At 43.3% G+C, this 18,275-nt stretch overlaps 1 long non-coding RNA gene across 6 annotated transcripts in view; it reads right to left on the bottom strand.

Annotated features, from left to right (window-relative positions):
• LOC118153869 (uncharacterized) overlaps positions 1 to 18,275 on the bottom strand; it is a 60,034-nt gene that overhangs the window by 19,145 nt on the left and 22,614 nt on the right. For 4 of the 6 annotated variants that reach the window (XR_008481678.2, XR_013536413.1, XR_004743534.3 and 1 more), the window contains exons 1-2: positions 12,593 to 12,860; positions 10,873 to 11,034 (exon numbers count right to left, since the gene is read on the bottom strand). The exons of 1 other annotated variant lie outside the window; for it this stretch is intronic. This is a non-coding gene — a long non-coding RNA (uncharacterized LOC118153869). Of the gene's footprint in view, positions 1 to 10,872; positions 11,035 to 12,592; positions 12,861 to 18,275 lie in introns of those variants that run through there. One more of the 6 variants, XR_013536410.1, reaches the window with a different exon arrangement.

Genomic DNA, 18,275 nt, shown 5'->3' on the forward strand with positions numbered 1-18,275 from the left:
GTTCACCAGCAGTTTCAGTGACCCCCCCCACACACACCCACCCATCTCCTCTAGGAGAATTCTTTTGAATCATAAGATTTTAAAAGACCAAAATGCCATATTCAGATAATATTTACAGACAAGCCTCCACCACCAACCACAGAAAGGTTGCTTATCTGCTCCCTTAGAAAGAATTTTGAGAGAGATATTTCTTGAAAGATAGTTAATTGTTTAAAGTAAAAATATTAGCATTGTTAGTTGGGATATACTTTATGTGTAGTTGTAAAATACATTATAACAGTAGCACAAAGGAGTAAATAGAATTTTCCTGTACTAAGGTTTTTATATTTCATGTTTAGTGTTACAATATTAATTCTAAGTATACTGTCATAGGTTAAGGATGCATAGAACAACCACTAAAAATATACAAAGTAATGTAGATAAAAAGCCAATTGAGGTCTTACAATTAAATTTTTTTTAAAATGAAGAAGGCAGGAAAAGTACAAAAAACAAGTGAGACAAGACAACCAGAAAACAAAAGAGTAGGTGTGGTTGGTAGACTTTAAGATGGTCTCCAAAAATCCCCACCTTCTGGAATTCACACCCTTGTGTAAGACACTCCCTGGAATGTAGGCAAGACTTATGACTTGCTTCTAAATAATAGAATACAGAAAGATGGCAGGATGTCCCTTCCATGACATCCACTCTATTGCCAGATTCTCTCCCTTGTTGACTTCGCTGATGCAAACTTCTATGTTGTGAGCATTCCTACGGAAGAGCCCACAGGGCAGGGAACTGAAGGTAGTCTCTGGCTAACAGCCAGCAAGAAACTGAGGTTGTCACTCCAACAGCCTGAGATGAACCGAATCCTACCAGCAACCTCATGACCTTGGGAATAAACTCTTCCCCGGTCAAGACTTAGGTCAGATTCTAGCCCTGAATAACATCTTGATTGTACCAGCCCTGAATACATCTTGAAGAAGCTAAGTCATGCCCAGATTCCTGACCCACAAAGACGGTGAGATAATAAATATGTGCTATGTAAGCAACTGCATGTATGGTACTCTGCTATAAAGCAATAGATAACTATTACAACAGAACAGCAGACCTACATCAGACCATGCCAATAATCACATTAAGTATAAATGGACTAAAAACTCAGAATAAGAGGGAAGATTATCAGATTGGGTTACTTACTATTTAAAATACAAGAGGTGTGCTTTAAATACAAACCACACCTAGGTTAAATATGAAAGTATAAAAAAAGATACATCATGCAAACAATAAACATCATGACTATGAGATGAAGCAAACTTCACGATGAAGAATATTACCAGAGATAGGGTGGACCATTCCATAGTGATAAAAGGATAAGTTCATCAAAAAGATAGAGCAGTCTCAAAATGTGTGTATCTACTAACCGAATTTCAAAATATATGGAAGGAAACTAACAAAACTATATGAAGAAATGGACACGTTTGCTATTATAATTGGAAATTTTAATACTTCTCTCTTAATACTTGATAGGGCAACTAGAAAAAAATCAAAGGATCGAGAAGATGTGAATAGCACTATCAATCAACTTGACCTAATCAATGTCGATAGAACATTCTATCCAACTATTGCAGAGCACACAATAGTGATATTATCCAAATTATCACAGAATGTTAAGCAACATACACTACATTCTGCAACAAGTCTTGATAAATTTGAAACATTAAAATATTACAGCATACTTCTCCATAGAAGGAAAATGAGAAAACATGTTGAATTGAATGATAATGAAAATATATGAAAATCTATAGGAAAGACTCTGTTTTCACTCATGGAGAAGTAACCACTGCAAGGATTGCTCTCTTCTGTAATCAACCAGAAGACTAGAGAAAATGTGTAAAACAGCTGTTTTCAGATAATGGACTATGGACAGAATGTAACAGTGATCCCTTAAATAAAAGAACAAACAAGATAAGCCCAGCTTATAGTTAAGAGGATTTCCAAGCCTCAGCAAAGTGAGGAGGAACTCAAACAGAGCAAAGAGTCTGGCTGAGATAAGAAAAGAAATGTTGGAGTTTGTGGAGGCTGAGGGACTGAAATTGGGCACATAACACTGGGCAGAAAGGAGACACAAAGAGAGTGTGCAGAAGATGTACTAAAGAGTCACTGCAGATTTTTAGCTAAGCATCGATCTGCCTGTCTGGGGAGTAAAATTCCATGAGACAGGGGAAAGAATCACTTGAAAGCAATGAATTCAATCGTTCCTAAAGCCGACACAGGTCTGGGAATGTTGATCAAGTTTGTTTTCCCAGGAACCAGAGTGGCAGAACTTCATACCACACACTATCTCATAGAGTCCTCAGGAAGGTATTGATTTAGTGGTGGGAATCAATTAACTCTAGACTAAGTGGCGGTCTGGAAAAGCCTGAACAAAGACTAAAAGCAAGCCTCAAAGGGATCAAATTGATCCAAGTAGTTTAATTGTGTGCCAGAACGAAATCCAAAACATTTTAAAGAAAGAAACAAAATCCAGCACAAATTCACAATGTTCAACATTTAATCAAAAATAACAAGGCATGAAAAGATGCAGAAAAATGTAACCCATGACGAAGAGAAAGTGTAGCAAGAAAGTACAGAAATGATGGTATTAAGACATGAAAGCATTTAAAATGATGACAAATACTTCAATAGGCTAGAGCAGCATCCCCCCGCCTTTTTGCCACTAGGGACTGGTTTTGTGGAAGATGATTTTCCACAGACACTGCAGGGGATGGTTTCAGGCAGATTCAAGTGCATTACATTTATTGTGCACTTTATTTCTATTATATTACACTGTAATATATAGTGAAATAACTACATAACTCTTCATAACATAGAATCAGTGGGATCCCTGAGCTTGCTTTCCTGCAACTAGATGGTCCCATCTGGGGGTGATGGGCAACAGTGACAGATCATCAGGCATTAGATTCTCTTAAGGAACATCCAACCCGGATTCCCTCACATGCACAGTTCACAGTAGGGTTCATGTTCCTATGAGAACCTGATGCTGCCACTGACAGGAGGCGAACTCAGGTGGTGATGTGAGGAATGGTAAGCAGCTGTCAATACAGATGAAGCTTCACTCGCTAGCCACTGCTTAACTCCTGCTTTGCAGCCCCATTCCTAACAGGCCACAGACCAGTACCGGTTTTGGGGATCCCTGGGCTAGAGACTATGAAAGAAAACAAGAACATAGTGAATAGAGAAATGAAATATACGTAAATCCCCAAAATATCTTTTAGACACACAAAAAAATGCCATATACAAAAGAAAAAGTAAAAATGCATTTGAGGGGACTAACACCAGTTTAGATACTGCAGAAGATCTTGAAGATGGAGGAATAGATTTTTTTAAAAAAGAATTTTTGAAAAGAGAGAAAAACTGGAAAATCAGTGACCTGCAGGACTGTATTAATGTTCTAACCTATGTGTAATTGAAATTCCAAAAAAAAAACTGATAGAAAATATATTTGAAGTTATAATAATCGGTCAGACATGGTGGCTCATGCCTGTAATCCCAGCACTTTGGGAGGTTGAGGTGGGTGGATCACTTGAAGTCAGGAGTTTAAAGCCAGCCTGGCCAACATAGTGAAACCCCGTCTCTACTTAATATACAAAAAATTATCCAGGCATGGTGGCACATGCCTGTAATTCCAGAAACTTGGGAGGCTGAGGTGGGGGAATTGCTTGAACTCAAGAGGCCTCTGTGAGCTGAGATAGCACCACTGCACTCTAGCCAGGGTGAGAGAGAGAGAGAGAGAGAGAGAGAGAGAGAGCGCGAGAGAGAGAGAGAATAATCAATTTTTTTTCAAATTGGATGAAAATGATAAACCCACAGATCCATAAACTCAGTAAACCCCAAACAGAATAAACACTAAAACACACACACACACACACACCAAGGCACATAATCAAATTGCTTAAAAGTTGTGCTAACATGCCAGAGGGAAAAAGACACATTTTGTAGAGGACTAAAGATAAGAATCACAGCAGACTCTTCAACGGTTGTGCAAACCAGAAGACAGTGGAATGACATCTTTAAAGTAGGGAAGAAAATAACTGTCACACCAGTAATCTTTAGTTAGTGAAAATACCTTTATAAGCAAAAGTAAAACAAAGACTTTTGCAGACATACAAAAGCTGAAAGAATTTCTCGCCAGCAGTTCTGAACTTTAAGAAATGTTACAGGAAGATATTCAGGCAGAAGAAATGGGATATGAGATGGAAACCTGAATCTACACAAAGGAAGAATGTCAGAAATGGTTAATATGTGAGTATCTATAATATACACGTTTCAATCTCTTCAAAAGATAACTGGCTGCTTCAATCCACATAATAATTCCACTTCTGGTTAAGATGGCGTAACAGAAAATGGATTTACTGTAAAATGCTAAATGGTATGGCTGCTTTGGAAAGTTAAGGAGTCAAACACATGCTTACCATATGACCCAGTGATTCTAATACGTTTTCCTACCAGATATAAAATAAAAGCGTATGTCCACACAAAGATTTGCACATGAATGTTCATAAGAGTTTTATTTATAATAGCACCAAATTAGAAACAACCCAAATACCCATCAACAGGAGAATAAATAAACCAATTGTGGTGCAATGGGATTCTACACAGCAATAAAAAGAATGAACTAGTGGTACATACAATAACATGGGTAAACTTAAAAGCATTATTCAAAGTGAAAGGAGCCACACACAGAAGACTACATACTGCATAATTTATTTATATGAAATTCTAGAAAAGGCAAAACTGTAGTGACAAAAACAAACCAGTGGTTGGCATAGCAGTGGGAGTGGATTGACTAAAACAGGCACAAGGGAACTTTTCGGGGGGATGAGAATATTTTATATTTTGGATGTTGTGGTGAACTCATGAGTAATAGCATGAGTCAAAACCCAATGAATCACATACTAAAAATGGGTGAATTTTGTTGTATACAATTTATACTTCAATAAAGTCATTTTTAAAAATCTGTGGAATGTCACTAAAGCAGTGATTGTAGAGAGATTTTTACCTTTAAATACCTTTATTAGAAAATAAGAAAGCTTTAAAAATCAAATATCTAGGTTTCTTCTACTTTAGGAAGCTAGAAAAAGAAGAGGAAATTGAAACCAATTAAGCAAAAGAAAGGAAATAAGATAAGAGTGGCTGGGCATGGTGGCTCATGCTTGTAATCCCAGTACTTTGGAAGGCTGAGGTGGATGAATCACCTGAGGTCAAGAGTTCTAGACCAACCTGACCAACATGGTGAAACCCTGTCTCTACTAAAAATGCAAAGTTAGGCGTGGTGTTGCATGCCTATAATCCCAGCAACTCAGGAGGCTGAGGCACAAGAATTGCTTTGCACAAGAATCAGAAGTTTCACTCCAACCTGGGCAACAGAGCAAGACTCCATCTCAAAAAAAAAAAGATAAGAGCAGTGATAAACGAAATAGAAAACAGATAAACCATAAAGAAATTTAACAAAGTTCAAAATTTTTCTTCCTGTAGAAGATTGATATGGTCGGGCACAGTGGCTCACGTCTGTAATCCCAGCACTTTGGGAGGCCAAGGCGGGCAGATTACCTGAGGTCGGGAGTTTGAGACCAGCCTGACCTACATGAAGAAACCCCACCTCTGCTAAAAATACAAAAATTAACCAGGCATGGTGGCACATGCCTGTAATCTCAGCTACTCAGGAGGCTGAGGCAGGAGAATTGTTTAAACCTGTGAGGCAGAGGTTGCGATGAGCCAAAATCATGTCATTGCACTCCAGCCTAGGCAAAAAGAGCAAAACTTCCTCTAAAAAACAAAAAACAAAAAAATGATTTATATAAGTAATGGAATTTCTTTTAATAAAAGAAAACAAAAGAAAGCATAATTTATGAGTATAATGAGTGAAAGAAGGGACAAATTCTTCAAAAACTCAAAGGATAATAAAACAACAACATTATGCCAAATATTTATCAATTTATGTAAAAAGAACAAGTCCTTTGGGAAACACAATTTACCAAAACTGACCCAAGAAAAAGAAAAAACAGAAAATGAGAATAGCTATATACCTATTTAAATAATTCAAACCCTAATTTAAACAAAAGTCTTCCAGCAAAGAAAATGCCAGGCCCAGGTAATGGCATTAAACACTTTAGAAAGAAGTAATACATCAAACTGACATAAAGCTTTTTCAGAAAATAGAAGGTAAGGGAATACTCACAATTAATTTTATGGTGTTCTGTACCAAAAACCTGGCAAATAATATTACAGACCAATATCCCTTATAAGCATAGTTTAAAAAAAAACTCTTAACAAAACTAGCAAATCAAATCCAGCAATATATAAAATGTATAGCACATTTCAAACATATGAATGTATAAACTCAACCAAGTAGAGTTTATCCCAGGAATGCAAGGTTGGCTCAACACTACAATTTCCAAGGAATGTAATTCAGTATATTAATGAATTAAAGCAGAATAAGCACAGATCTCAAAAGATTCAGAAAAGGCAAACTAAGAATGGAAGGATAAGTTATTCAATCAAATAAAGGGCATGTACAACAAAGTGATAGTTAATATCATACTTAATGGTGAAAGACTTTTCTCCTAAGATCGGGGAAAATGCAAAGATTTCTGTCCTTATCATTTCTACTTAAAACTGTACTGGAATTCTAACCAGAGCAATGAGGAAAAGAAATTAAAAGTGTACTTATTGGAAGAGAAGTGAACTCTCTTTTTCACACATGATATGATAGGTTACATTTTTAAAAAGCTAATCTACCAAAGAAAAAGATCTACTAGAACTAAAAAGTTAATTTAACCAAACTGAAAGACAAAGGCCAATATTAATTGTTTTTTATATATTATCAGCAAACAGTTAGAAAATAAAATAGCAATAAATCCAAAAATGTAAAATATGTAGTAATAAATCTAGCAAAACATTTGCAAGACCTCTGCATTGATAATTACAAACACAACTGAAAAAAATTAAAGAAGACCTAAATAAATGAAGCAATATATTATGTTCATGCATTGAAGACTGCATTTTAAGATGTAATGCCTCCCCAGATTGACCCATAGATTCAACATCCCTGTCACAATCCCAGCAGGCATTTTGTAGAAAACAATGTGATTCTAAAATGTATCAGTTGGCTTTTAATGAGTCTTAACTCCGACTGAACTGTGAAGTCTCTAGGTCAGCACATTGTATTCTCTATTGGCCCTTCTCCCCCTCCCATTGTTTTTTATTTTAATCAAGTTATGCTTTAAATGAAGAACAATCAATATATCTAATTCATTCCTCTTCTCTGCACAAAATAAACTTGTGAACTAGAGTTCAGGAGCCCTTCACTAGGAGAGTGGAAAGCCTCATTAACTGCACCAATGAGGAAGATGACTGCATGGACTGATAGGAAACCTCACAGCAGCCATTGGGCAAGCCCTGGACAGAGCTACTTTTAAGGCACGTTCTCCCCTTGTTGGTGCTGAAAATAAACAGAGAATAGTGCTGCATACAGTTTTTTCAAAATAAGAGAAAATCTGTATGAAAATACAAAGGACTTAGAATAGCCAAAACAATTTGAAAAAAAGGAGGAAGTTGGAGGACTCATACTACCTGATTTTAAGGCTTGCTATAAACTGCAAGACAGTATGTTATTGGTGTAAGGAGAGACAAACAAATCGATGACACAGAATAGTGAGTCCAGAAACAGACACACATGTCAATTGACTTTTTAGAGGCACCAAGACAATTTAAGGAAAAAATATCTTCAACGGTGCTGGAAGGACTTGGTATTCATATAGAAAAAAATAAAGTTTTTAACCCCTACCTGACACCACCAGTAAAATTAGTTTGAGAAGAATTATAGACCTTAACATAAAAGATAAAACTGTTAATATGGTTGTCTGTGTCCTCACCCAAATCTCATCTTGAATTGTAGTTTCCATAATCCTCATGTGTTGTGTGTGGGAGGGACCTGGTAGGAGGTCATTGAATCATGGAGGCAGTTACCTCCATGCTGTTTTCATGATAATGGAATTCTCACAAGATCTGATGGTTTATAAATGGTTTTCCCCATGTCGCTTTGCACTTCTCCTTGCTGCTGTCATGTGAAGAAGGACATGTTTGCTTCCCCTTCTGTCATGATTGTAAGTTTCCCAAGGCCTCCCCAGCCCTGCAGAACTGTGAGTCAATTAAACCTCTTTCCTTTATAAAGTAACCAGTCTCAGATATGTCCTTAGACCAGTGTGAGAACCGACTGATACAACTATTAAAGCTTCTTGAGAAAATGTATGGGAGAATAGCTTTGTGGACTTGGGATAAGCAAAGATCTCTTAGAAAGGACACAAAAAGCGTCAGCTGTTTTTAAAATTAACTTTAACAAAATTTAAAAAAAATGCTCATCAGAGGACACCATTAAGAATATGAAAAGACAGGCCAGGCACCATGGCAGATGCCTGTAATCTCAGCACTTTGGGAGGCTGAGGTGGGTGGATTGCTTGAGGCAAGGAGTTCAAGAACAGCCTGATTCATATGCAAAACCTTGTTTTTACCAAAACTACAAAAATTAACCAGGCATGGTGACGCACACTTGTAGTCCCAGCTACTTGGGAGGCTGAGGTATGAGAATCGCTTGAGCCCAGGAGGCAAAGGTTGCAGTGAGCCGAGATCATGCCTCTCCACTCCAGCCTGGACAACAGAGCAAGACTCCATCTTAAATATACATATATGAAAAGACAAAATACAGGGAGAAAATATTTGAGATATATATATATATATATACACACACATATGTATGTATGTATGTATGTATGTATGTATGTATATCAGAAGACCTATCTATGAAATACAGAGAACAATACACTCAGTAAAAGAAATAAAAAATAAAATATAAACAAAAGGTTGAAATACACACTTCACAAAAGAAGATATAAAAATGAGAAGCATAGGAAAAGATTCTCAACATCACAGTAAATTATACAAGTCTGATTTCTCAACATCAGAGAAGCATAAATTAAAACCACAATGAGTTATGACCACACATTCACTAGAATGTCTAAAATCAAAAGGACTAACAAGTGTTGGCAAGAATGTGGACCAAATGGATCTCCATCCATTGCTGGTGGAGAGTGAAGTGATACAATCACTTTGGAAAACTGCTAAACTTCTACCTATCCTATGGCCCAGCAATTGCACTTCCAGGTATTGTCTTAGTCCATTTGAGTGTGTGGAAATACCAAAATACCATAAACTGTGTAGCTTATAAACAACAGAAATTTATTTCTCACAATTCTGGAGGGTTGGGAGTCCAAGATCACGGCACTGGCAGATTGTGTCCCTGGCTTCTTGACCACAGACAGCACCATCTTGCTGTCTCCTCACATGGGTCTCTCTTGGGCCTCTTTCATAAGGGAATAGGTAACATGAGGGCACCTTAATTATTTAATCATCTCCCATAGGCCCTACTTCCTCATACTATTACCTCAGGAGTTAGGTTTCAACATGTGAATTTGGAGGGGATGCAAACATTTAAACCACAGCAGTATTTACTTAAGAGAAAGGAAAGCAAATATCCATAAGAAACACCTGCACAAGAAAATGCACAGCAACATTATTTACAAGAGCCACAAACCAGAAACAACCCAAATATCTATCAACAGAAGAAGAGACAGTATATTAGTATATATTAACCTAGAGAGAATATATACACTAACATGTACTGATTATACGTATATGTGTATTATAGGTATGTATGTACATTTTTCTTTCTCTTTTTTTGGTACAGTCTTGCTCTGTCACCCAGGCTGGAGTGCAATGGCACAATCTCACTGCAACCTCCACCTCCCGGGTTCAAGTGATTCTTTCACCTCAGCCTTCCAAGTGGCTGGGATTACAGGCATCCACCATCATGCCCAGCTAAGTTTTGTATTTTTGTAGAGATGGGGTTTACCATGTTGGCCAGGCTGGTCTTGAACTCCTCATCTCAGATGATCCACCCACCTCGGTCTCTCAAAGTGCTGGGATTACAGGCATGAGCCACTGCATCCCAGCCTCTACATTATTAAATATATGTATATTGATACTATGGAATACTACTTAGGAATTAAAAGAATCAAACTACTGATAGGTACAAACTTGCATGAGTCTCACAGATACTGTGTTGAGTAAAAAGAAAAACACAGAAATGGTACTTGCTGTACTGTTCCATTTACATCAAGTTCAAGAGCAGGCAAGCCTCATCAATCGTAATAGAAATCAGAGCTGTGATTGCCTCTGGAAAGGGTGGGATTGACAGGGAAAAGGCACAGGGGGTGTTTATACGTTGATTGGAGAGGGGTTCAGTTGCATGGGTGTTTCCATTGTCAGAACTCATCAAATCGTACACTTAAGATCTGTGCATTTCCTTTTTTGTTAATTTTACCTTTAAAAATGCTACAGAAGCACAAGTTTAAAAAGAACCAGGCCTGATGCCGTGGCTTACAACTATAATCCCAGCACTTCGAGAGGCTGAGGCGGGCAGACTGTTTGAGCCCAGGAGTGGGAGACCAGAATGGGTAACATGACGAAACCCCATCTCTACAAAAAACTGCAAAAGTTAGCCAGACACGATGGTGGCGTGTGCCTTTAGTCCCAGCTACTCAGGAGGTTGAGATGGGAGGATCACCAAAGCCAGGGAAGTGGAGGCTGCAGTGAGCCAAGATTGCACCATTGCACTCCAGCATGGGCAACAGAGTGAGACCCTGTCAGTAACAAGAGAAAGAAAGAAAAACAAAACACAATGGGAAACCTCAGGATTTTTGCCTGGCTTGCCTGCCCTATAAGATCTGGCCCTACCTAGACCAGACACTATCTGGCAGAGCTCACTCCTGTACTCACCTTGCCTGGCCAGCTTTTCTTTTAGTTCCACAAGCACATCAAGCTCATACCCCTGGGAACCTTTGCATTTGTGTTCCCCGGCCCCCCAACCCCATTTCCAGAGTTCTTTCCCAGATCCTTGCATGACCGTGTTCCTAAGAGAGGCTCCATGGATCAGATTCCCTGCAGAAAAGGGATGGCTGGTGAAACAGGGAAAATGGAGGTGAATTCAGAAGGAGACCACTTCCAAAGCTGAGGCCAGAGTGCAGGGAGCCCACCAGAGAGAATGCAGTGCCTGGTGCTCCTGGGCCTGAAAGGGGCGGGGAAGAAGGGGACGCCCTTCCCAGAAACTGTCGATCTGTCAGGATGAGAGCCAGGAAATCAAACCCAGCTTCACTCTTCTTCCTTCCTCCTGTACCTGCCAGTGCTCCCCACTGGCAAACTGAAGAGGAACTCAGAAGGCAAGGGAGCCCTCTGCTATAGTCAGCCCCTGGACACAGAGTGGAGAAATATGGAGAAGAAATTTAGGGGAGCAAACACAGTATTCAAGGCAGACACTGCCCCTGGCTTCCCACCTACACAGTCATTCCGTCCCGTTAACTTCTTAATTTCTTCATGGTACTTACCGGTCCCTAAACTCAATTAACTTTCTTATTTGGTTGTTTACTGGTTACCAAATGCCCCTCCTCTAGAATATAAGCCCCAGGAATGCAGGGACTGTCCTATAAATTACTGTGTCCCTCGTGCCTAGAGCAGTGCCTTGTACTTACAACAGATGCAGAGCGTGCTGTAAATCCTTTGAGAAAATGAACAGATGGGTACATTACTGCCTCCCCAGCAGGCTGCCAGACACAAGCTAGCACATTCTCTCCAGTCTTTTTTTTTTTTTTTTTTTTTTTGGTAATTAACACACTTTTTTTTTACAGCAGTTTTAAGTTTGTAAAAAAAAGAAAAAGAAAAAAAAGATTGAAAAAGTACAAATTTCCCCAATCCCCTTTCTCCCTGCCCCCACCATTTCCCCTGCTATTTATACCCGGCGTCAGTATGGAACACTTGTTACAATTGATGGACCGATATTGATACACTATGATCAACCAATGGCCATATTTTACATTAGGGTTTGCACTGTGTTACATTGGTTTGACAAATGTCAAATGACATGTGTCCATCATTGCCATAACATACAAAATAGTTCCACTCCCCTAAAAAGAACTCTGTGCTCCACCTATCCATCCCTCCACCCTCCACATGAGACTCTGGAAACCACTGATCTTTCAACCATCTTCATTGTTTTGCCTTGTCCAGAACAGCAGATAGTAGGAATCACACAGTATCTCCATCATTTTGACCCCTGTGTCCTGGCACTACGGATCTTCCACAAATATTTACCTAATGCAAAAGTGGACAGATGAAAGGACTCAGGGGTGCCACATTCTGTGGGGTTTGGAGCATCCCACGGAGCAGCGAGCGCAGGCTCCTTCCCCTATTTGGGATAAAAACCTTCATTCCATTCCCTCCTTTGCCCTCCCCTTCCCCAGCCTGACTCGACGTCCTCATCCCCTTTAAATTATACAGAGATTTCCGTGTATGAAAGCTAATTTAGGCGCCATAACAGAGACTATATTTAATGTAAATGGAAGAAGCAGAGGCAGAAGGATTTATGGAAATAATCACCTGCCTGTAATAACACAGAGTGGGTCACCTGCTTAAGAAACATCGGATTAAGGAGAAGGAAATTTACCTCCCAAAAGAACGAATGTCACTGGAAAACTGCCACAGCGCCGAGTCTTGGATGATCTTATTAAATACCATAGATCTTATTATGTTTCCTACCAGGAGAGGCTACTTCTTTCCCTGGTTCATAAGAAGGGCTGAAGTGGGGCCTAAAGCAGAAAAGGGGAAGGGGAGGGAAAAGGGCAATTCCCCTGTGTGCACAGAGCCCAGCATGCGCGGCAGGCGGTGGACAGAGAGCCCTGGGGGTGGGCAGGGGATTCCTGATGCAGGAGAATGGGGAGTAGAGAAGGATTCCGGAAGTGGGAAGCTGCCCATGTATGACAGATGGCTGTGACATCACAGATCCCACCCTGTGCAGGCGTGGGTAACAGGGAGGTCCCCAGCCATGTTTCAGACAGCTGGGGTACAACAGATGCCACGCCCCAGATGGTGGTTGGAAGTAACAGGAGGCTTTGGTTACATGGGCAAGCTCCTCATTTAGAGAAACCTGGGTTCACATCCCAGCCCCACTCCCCACTGTCTGTGTGATCTTGAGTAAAGTGAAAAGCGTCATCTATTCCCCCGCACTGAGTGGATTTTCACTCTGTCCCATTCTGCCTGGGAAATTAGCCCCAGGACTAGGATGGCCCTTCCCAGGAGGAAAGAAGCCTCCTGGCTGCTGGCCAGATTGAGACCTGGATGCCTTCCAGTAAGACTAGGAGCCATGTAACCGCCCCCCAACCTCATCAAGAACCCTCATTCCCAGGAGAGACATCAGGCCCCGAGGCCTTGCCATCATCCCCAGCATGGAGCAGCAGTGGGGACACAGAACCCCGCTGGCTGTGAGTTTGACCTCTGCAGCTGGTGCCCCATCCTGAGCCTCTCCCCGCTCCTGCCCTCCCCACCTCCTTTCTGCATAAAGGTTTGTTCAAAGCAGCTAAGCTGGAGCAGGCCACTGGGGCAGAGATCGCACAGGCAGAGATCGCACACTAAAGGATTGTGGCCGCTTCCTTAAGTCACTGCAGCTATTTGAATGTGTTTGCATGAACTCGTAAGTCTCAATGCACTTATTACTGGATGTCCTCATATATCGGTCGGCAGCAGGGAGGTAGGGGAAATGGAGGGGAAGGAGACCATGCCAGGGCATGAAGGCAAAGCCCCCTGAGCCAGGAAGAGCGAGTGGCTTCCAAAAACCTCAAGAACCCATTCTGGAACGCCTTAGAGGACTGTCTCCATCTGAGGTCTCAAACCAAGGTGGACAGGTCACAGGCTCATCTCCCTGTAGGGAAGCTTTTCCTGAGTTCCTCTCGCAGGAGGTCCTGAATGAGGAGGGCTTGGTACCTGAGAAACAGGAAGCGTGATTTACCTGGTACAAGCCAGAGAGGGGCCAGCCACAGGGCTTGTACAGGGAACCATGGCTCACCTCCTCCAAGGCTCTGCTCCAATCTCACCTCCCCATGGAGTCCTCCCCGACTACATTATTAACTCTGCAACCTACTCCCCATTTTGTCCCTTCCCCATCATCCTATTCCTTTTACTCTCTGCTCTACTTTTTTTTCAATATCACTGTAGCCTTCTAATGTACCACATGGCCTCCTAAGTTGTTATGATCATTGTTAGGTTGAGCTGCACATTAGAATGTAAGCCCCACGAGGGCAGCAATGGTTGTCGATTCTGTTTGCTGATACATCCCAAATGACTAGATCTGTTTCTGGAACAGAGAAGATGCTCTATAAGTGCTTCTTGAGTGAAAGCACAGATTAGGCTCTTAAGAAAAGGAGCGGCCAAGTGCCATGGCTCATGACTGTAATCCCAGCACTCTGGGAGGCAAGGCGGGAGGATCTCTTGAGCCCAGGAGTTTGAGACCAGCTGGGCAACAAAGTAAGACTCCATCTCCACAAAAAAATAAACAAAATTGGCCAGCCATGGTGTTGCTCACCTGTAGTCCAGCTACCCAGGGTCTGAGATGGGAGGATCACTTGAGCCTGGGAGGTTGAGGCTGCCGTGAGTTATGATTGTACCACTGTACTCCAGCCTGGTTGACGGACCCAGACCCTGTCTCAGAAAACAAGAAAGGAAAGAAAGAAAGAAAGAAAGAAAGAAAGAAAGAAAGAAAGAAAGAAAGAAGAGAGAGAGAGAGAGAGAGAGAGAGAGAGAGAAAGAGAGAAAGAGAGAAAGAGAGAAAGAGAGAAAGAGAGAAAGTGAGAGAGAGAGAGAGAGAGAAAGAGAGAAAGAGAGAGAGAGAGAGAGAGGGAGGGAGGGAGGGAGGGAGGGAGGGAGAGAAGGAAGATAGAAAGAGGGAAGGAAGAAGGAAGGAGGAAGAAAGAGGGAAGGAAGGAAGGAGAGAAGGAGGGAGGGAAGGAGGGAGAAGGAAGTGGGCTGTTGTCCCACCTCATTTATTCCCATTCCACATGCTGTTCCCCAGTCTCCCCGGGAATCTGTTCAGGTGTATGATAACCCAACCCTAAACCATATCCCCAGCTTAAACAGTACAAGGAAAATCTTCTGGAAGATAATGGGAAAACTTAAGACAAACCTAGGGTTTTGAGAGGGCAGCTGTGGGGCCACCCCACACTCAGAGGTCTGCTCGAGGCCCCGGCACTTCTGGGATAAAATGGGCAAAGGGATGGCCCTGCTGGGGGCCAGGCAGCCCCGCCACAACTCCCTGGCTGCGCTCCACTGACAAGGTCCTCAGCTTCCCCTCCTGCAGGGCTTCTCATCATCCCAGAAATGTTTGCATTTGCAGGTTGCAATTAACATTAGCCTTGGAAGATCTCCATTTTGTGGGAGCATCTTAATAAAGCCATTGTCCTCAGCGCCCTTCCCCCAGCCCACCCCATCCCAGCACTCACACACGCTCACACTGGGTTCTATTTGGGCTCTCCAGCGATGATGGGCCTGGAGCTACTCAGGGATTGAGGTGGCCTCCAGGGTCTGGGCTGCTTCTTCAGACCCAAAAGGTCCACTACCCCATAATATTGGCCCCATCACCCAGAGGGTACTTTAGAGACTATGGGTCTGAGAACAAAGGAGAAATTAGGATTCAGAAAGAGAAAACCCACCTTCCCTCCCCCAGGCAAGGCCCCTGCCCGGGAAAGCCTGGTAGAAAGAGGGGCACTGAGGGTAGATGGAGGGCTGGCTGCCAGTTCACACATGCAGAGACCAGGCGGGAGTGCCTGAGACTGAGAAATCAGCAGCAGCTCAGATCGATGAGACCAGGCTGCCTTTTGCCTAAGAGAGAGGGAAGGGGGTGTACCCCTTGCTCCCTGGCCTTGAGTCCTCCCTGCACCCCCGACCCCACTTCCCCTTAACAACCCGTCTCTCCTGGGAACACAGGCTGCTGCATGCACATTCCTCAGTAATCGGGGTGGGATTCTTACTGACCCGATGCTTTTCCTATCACTGCCCTGCCAGAGCTCCCTGAGTTCCCCACAGGAGTGACCAAAAGGACTGGTTTGCCCAAGACTGAGTGGATTCCTGGAATGCGGGTCTTTCAGTGCTGAAACCAGGAAAATCCTGGAAAGCCAGGGTGGTGGGCCACTCTATTTCTAAGAAGGTTTCAAGAGGCTTATGGGAGAACCTTCCCCAAACAGCTGGACACCATCCTGAAGGCCGAAACACTTACTGTGATATGAGGGTTCCACCTGCCCAGGGAGGAACCAGTCTTATGACTTGTCACCAAACCCGTCTGCTCCACTTCAATGCTGATAGCACTTTCAGACAATTAATCAGACATAAATCCTGAGGCAAGGCATCCTGACTTTTCTTCTCACTCCCTGCCCTCTCCCCAACATCCATGCCCTACCTGTCCCATGTACTCCCCATCTCTCTTCTGTGCCCACCTCTGTCCACCCTGCAGTGCCACTATCTTGAGCACCTGGGCTGGATGAAACAGGGCAAACAGATTGGGACAGCCCAGCGCAGCCCAGGTGTCAATGCACCAGGAACACACTGGGTGTTATGGGCTGAATTATGTTCCCCAAAAAGATATGTCAGACTCCTAAACGCCGGTACCTATGAATGGGACCATATTTGAAAACAGGGTTGCTGCAGATGCAATCAAGTGAAGACGGGGCCTTAAGTTGATCAGTGTCCTCAGCCAAAGAGGGAAATTTGGACACAGAGAGAAGACAGCCATAGGGCAATGGAGGCAGAGATTGGAATGATACATTATACATGTGTCCTTCTGGAGCTGGGGAATGCCACCGATGACCAGAAAAGACCAGAAGATAGGAGGGGGCAAGGGAGCACGCCGCACTGCAGGTTTCAGAGGAGGCACAGCCCTGCCGCCACCTTCATCTCAAACTCCAGCCTGCCGAGCTGTGAGACCAGGCATCTCCGTGCTTGAGGCCACCCACTTGCAGACCGTGGTTCCAGCAGCCACAGGAAACTCATACTCTGGGTGACGTAGCGGATCAGACTGAGAAACCACAAGGAAAGTTGAAACCGAAAGAGGGAGTGGGAGTGAGGTGGATCACCCTGGCTCCAGGGCTGCGCAGGGTCTGGGATGTTAGCCGTTCCCGTGCTCGTCCAGGTCAGAGTGCTGCCTTGCTCCATCCATACCCCTGCTTTGTGTAACTTCAAAGTGGCCGGCCATGGGCCACCTCCTGACCCCACTCAGCCAGCTCCAGGGACTCAGGTCAGTGTCGAGTCCTCTCTGCCTCCTCCCACTCCAAATGGAAGAGAAAGGTAAGATCAGGCTGCAGGCATTTCATCCCCTGCTTAGTACCCAGGAGGATACTATGCAGGCCTCAGAACTGGCCTGGCAGCTGGAAACCATATCCCCACTTTATTTCTGTGTTCCTCCTGGAGATCCCCTGAAAAATAGGTGTCTTAGCCTGCCAGGTTCTCCCCAAGGCAGAGCCTGAGACAAGGACATGTAGTAGGGTTGTCCTATCTGGGAGGCAACCCCAGGGAGCAATAACGAAAGAATAAGAGGGCGACATAGTGACAGAAGAAAGCCAATACAGGCCAGGCACTGTGCCTCACACCTGTAATCGCAGCACTTTGGGAGGCTGAGGTTGGTGGATCACTTGATATTAGGAGTTCGATACCAGCCTGGCCAACATGGTGAAACCCTGTCTCTACTAAAAATACAAAAATTAGCTGGGTGTGGTGGTGTGTAGTCCCAGCTACTCAGGAGGCCAAGGCAGAAAAATGGCTTGAACCCAGGAGGTGGAGGTTGCAGTGAGCCGAGATCACCTCACTGCACTCCAGCCTGGGCGACAGTGTGAGACTCCATCTCAGAAAAAAAGAAAGCCAATACAAGAGTGCTGTTGAGGTCACCTCTGTAAACGGCAGGAACTCCTTCCTCCAGGACTCTGAAGAATAGCACAGAATGCCGCCCAGAGCTGTGCCCTGCAGGACTAGGGACGGGGGCAATAACCCCCCACCCCCCATACTTCCTGGCTGCAGATGCTCATAGACCAAACAAGCACCCCATAAGCTCCCACCAGCATCCTCCAGGTTGGAGGAGCTCGGGGGCAGAGATGGGAAATGTGTGCCCTTGCTTGAGGCAAGGTGGCATCAGTATGGACGCAGTGGGAGCCTGCAGAACACAGTCTCCTGGCTGGCCTGGATCAGGGTGGGGCAGAGCAGATGCAGGTCAGGCAGCAGACTGCCTGCTCAGTAGATAAATCTTTCTGGAGACCTTTGAGGAATAACTCATCACTTATACCCAGGTGGGAAATTTGTCTTCCCCTTGCAGGTCC

The sequence above is a fragment of the Callithrix jacchus genome, chromosome 5, assembly GCF_049354715.1.
Source record: "Callithrix jacchus isolate 240 chromosome 5, calJac240_pri, whole genome shotgun sequence".
Lineage (NCBI taxonomy): Eukaryota > Metazoa > Chordata > Mammalia > Primates > Cebidae > Callithrix > Callithrix jacchus.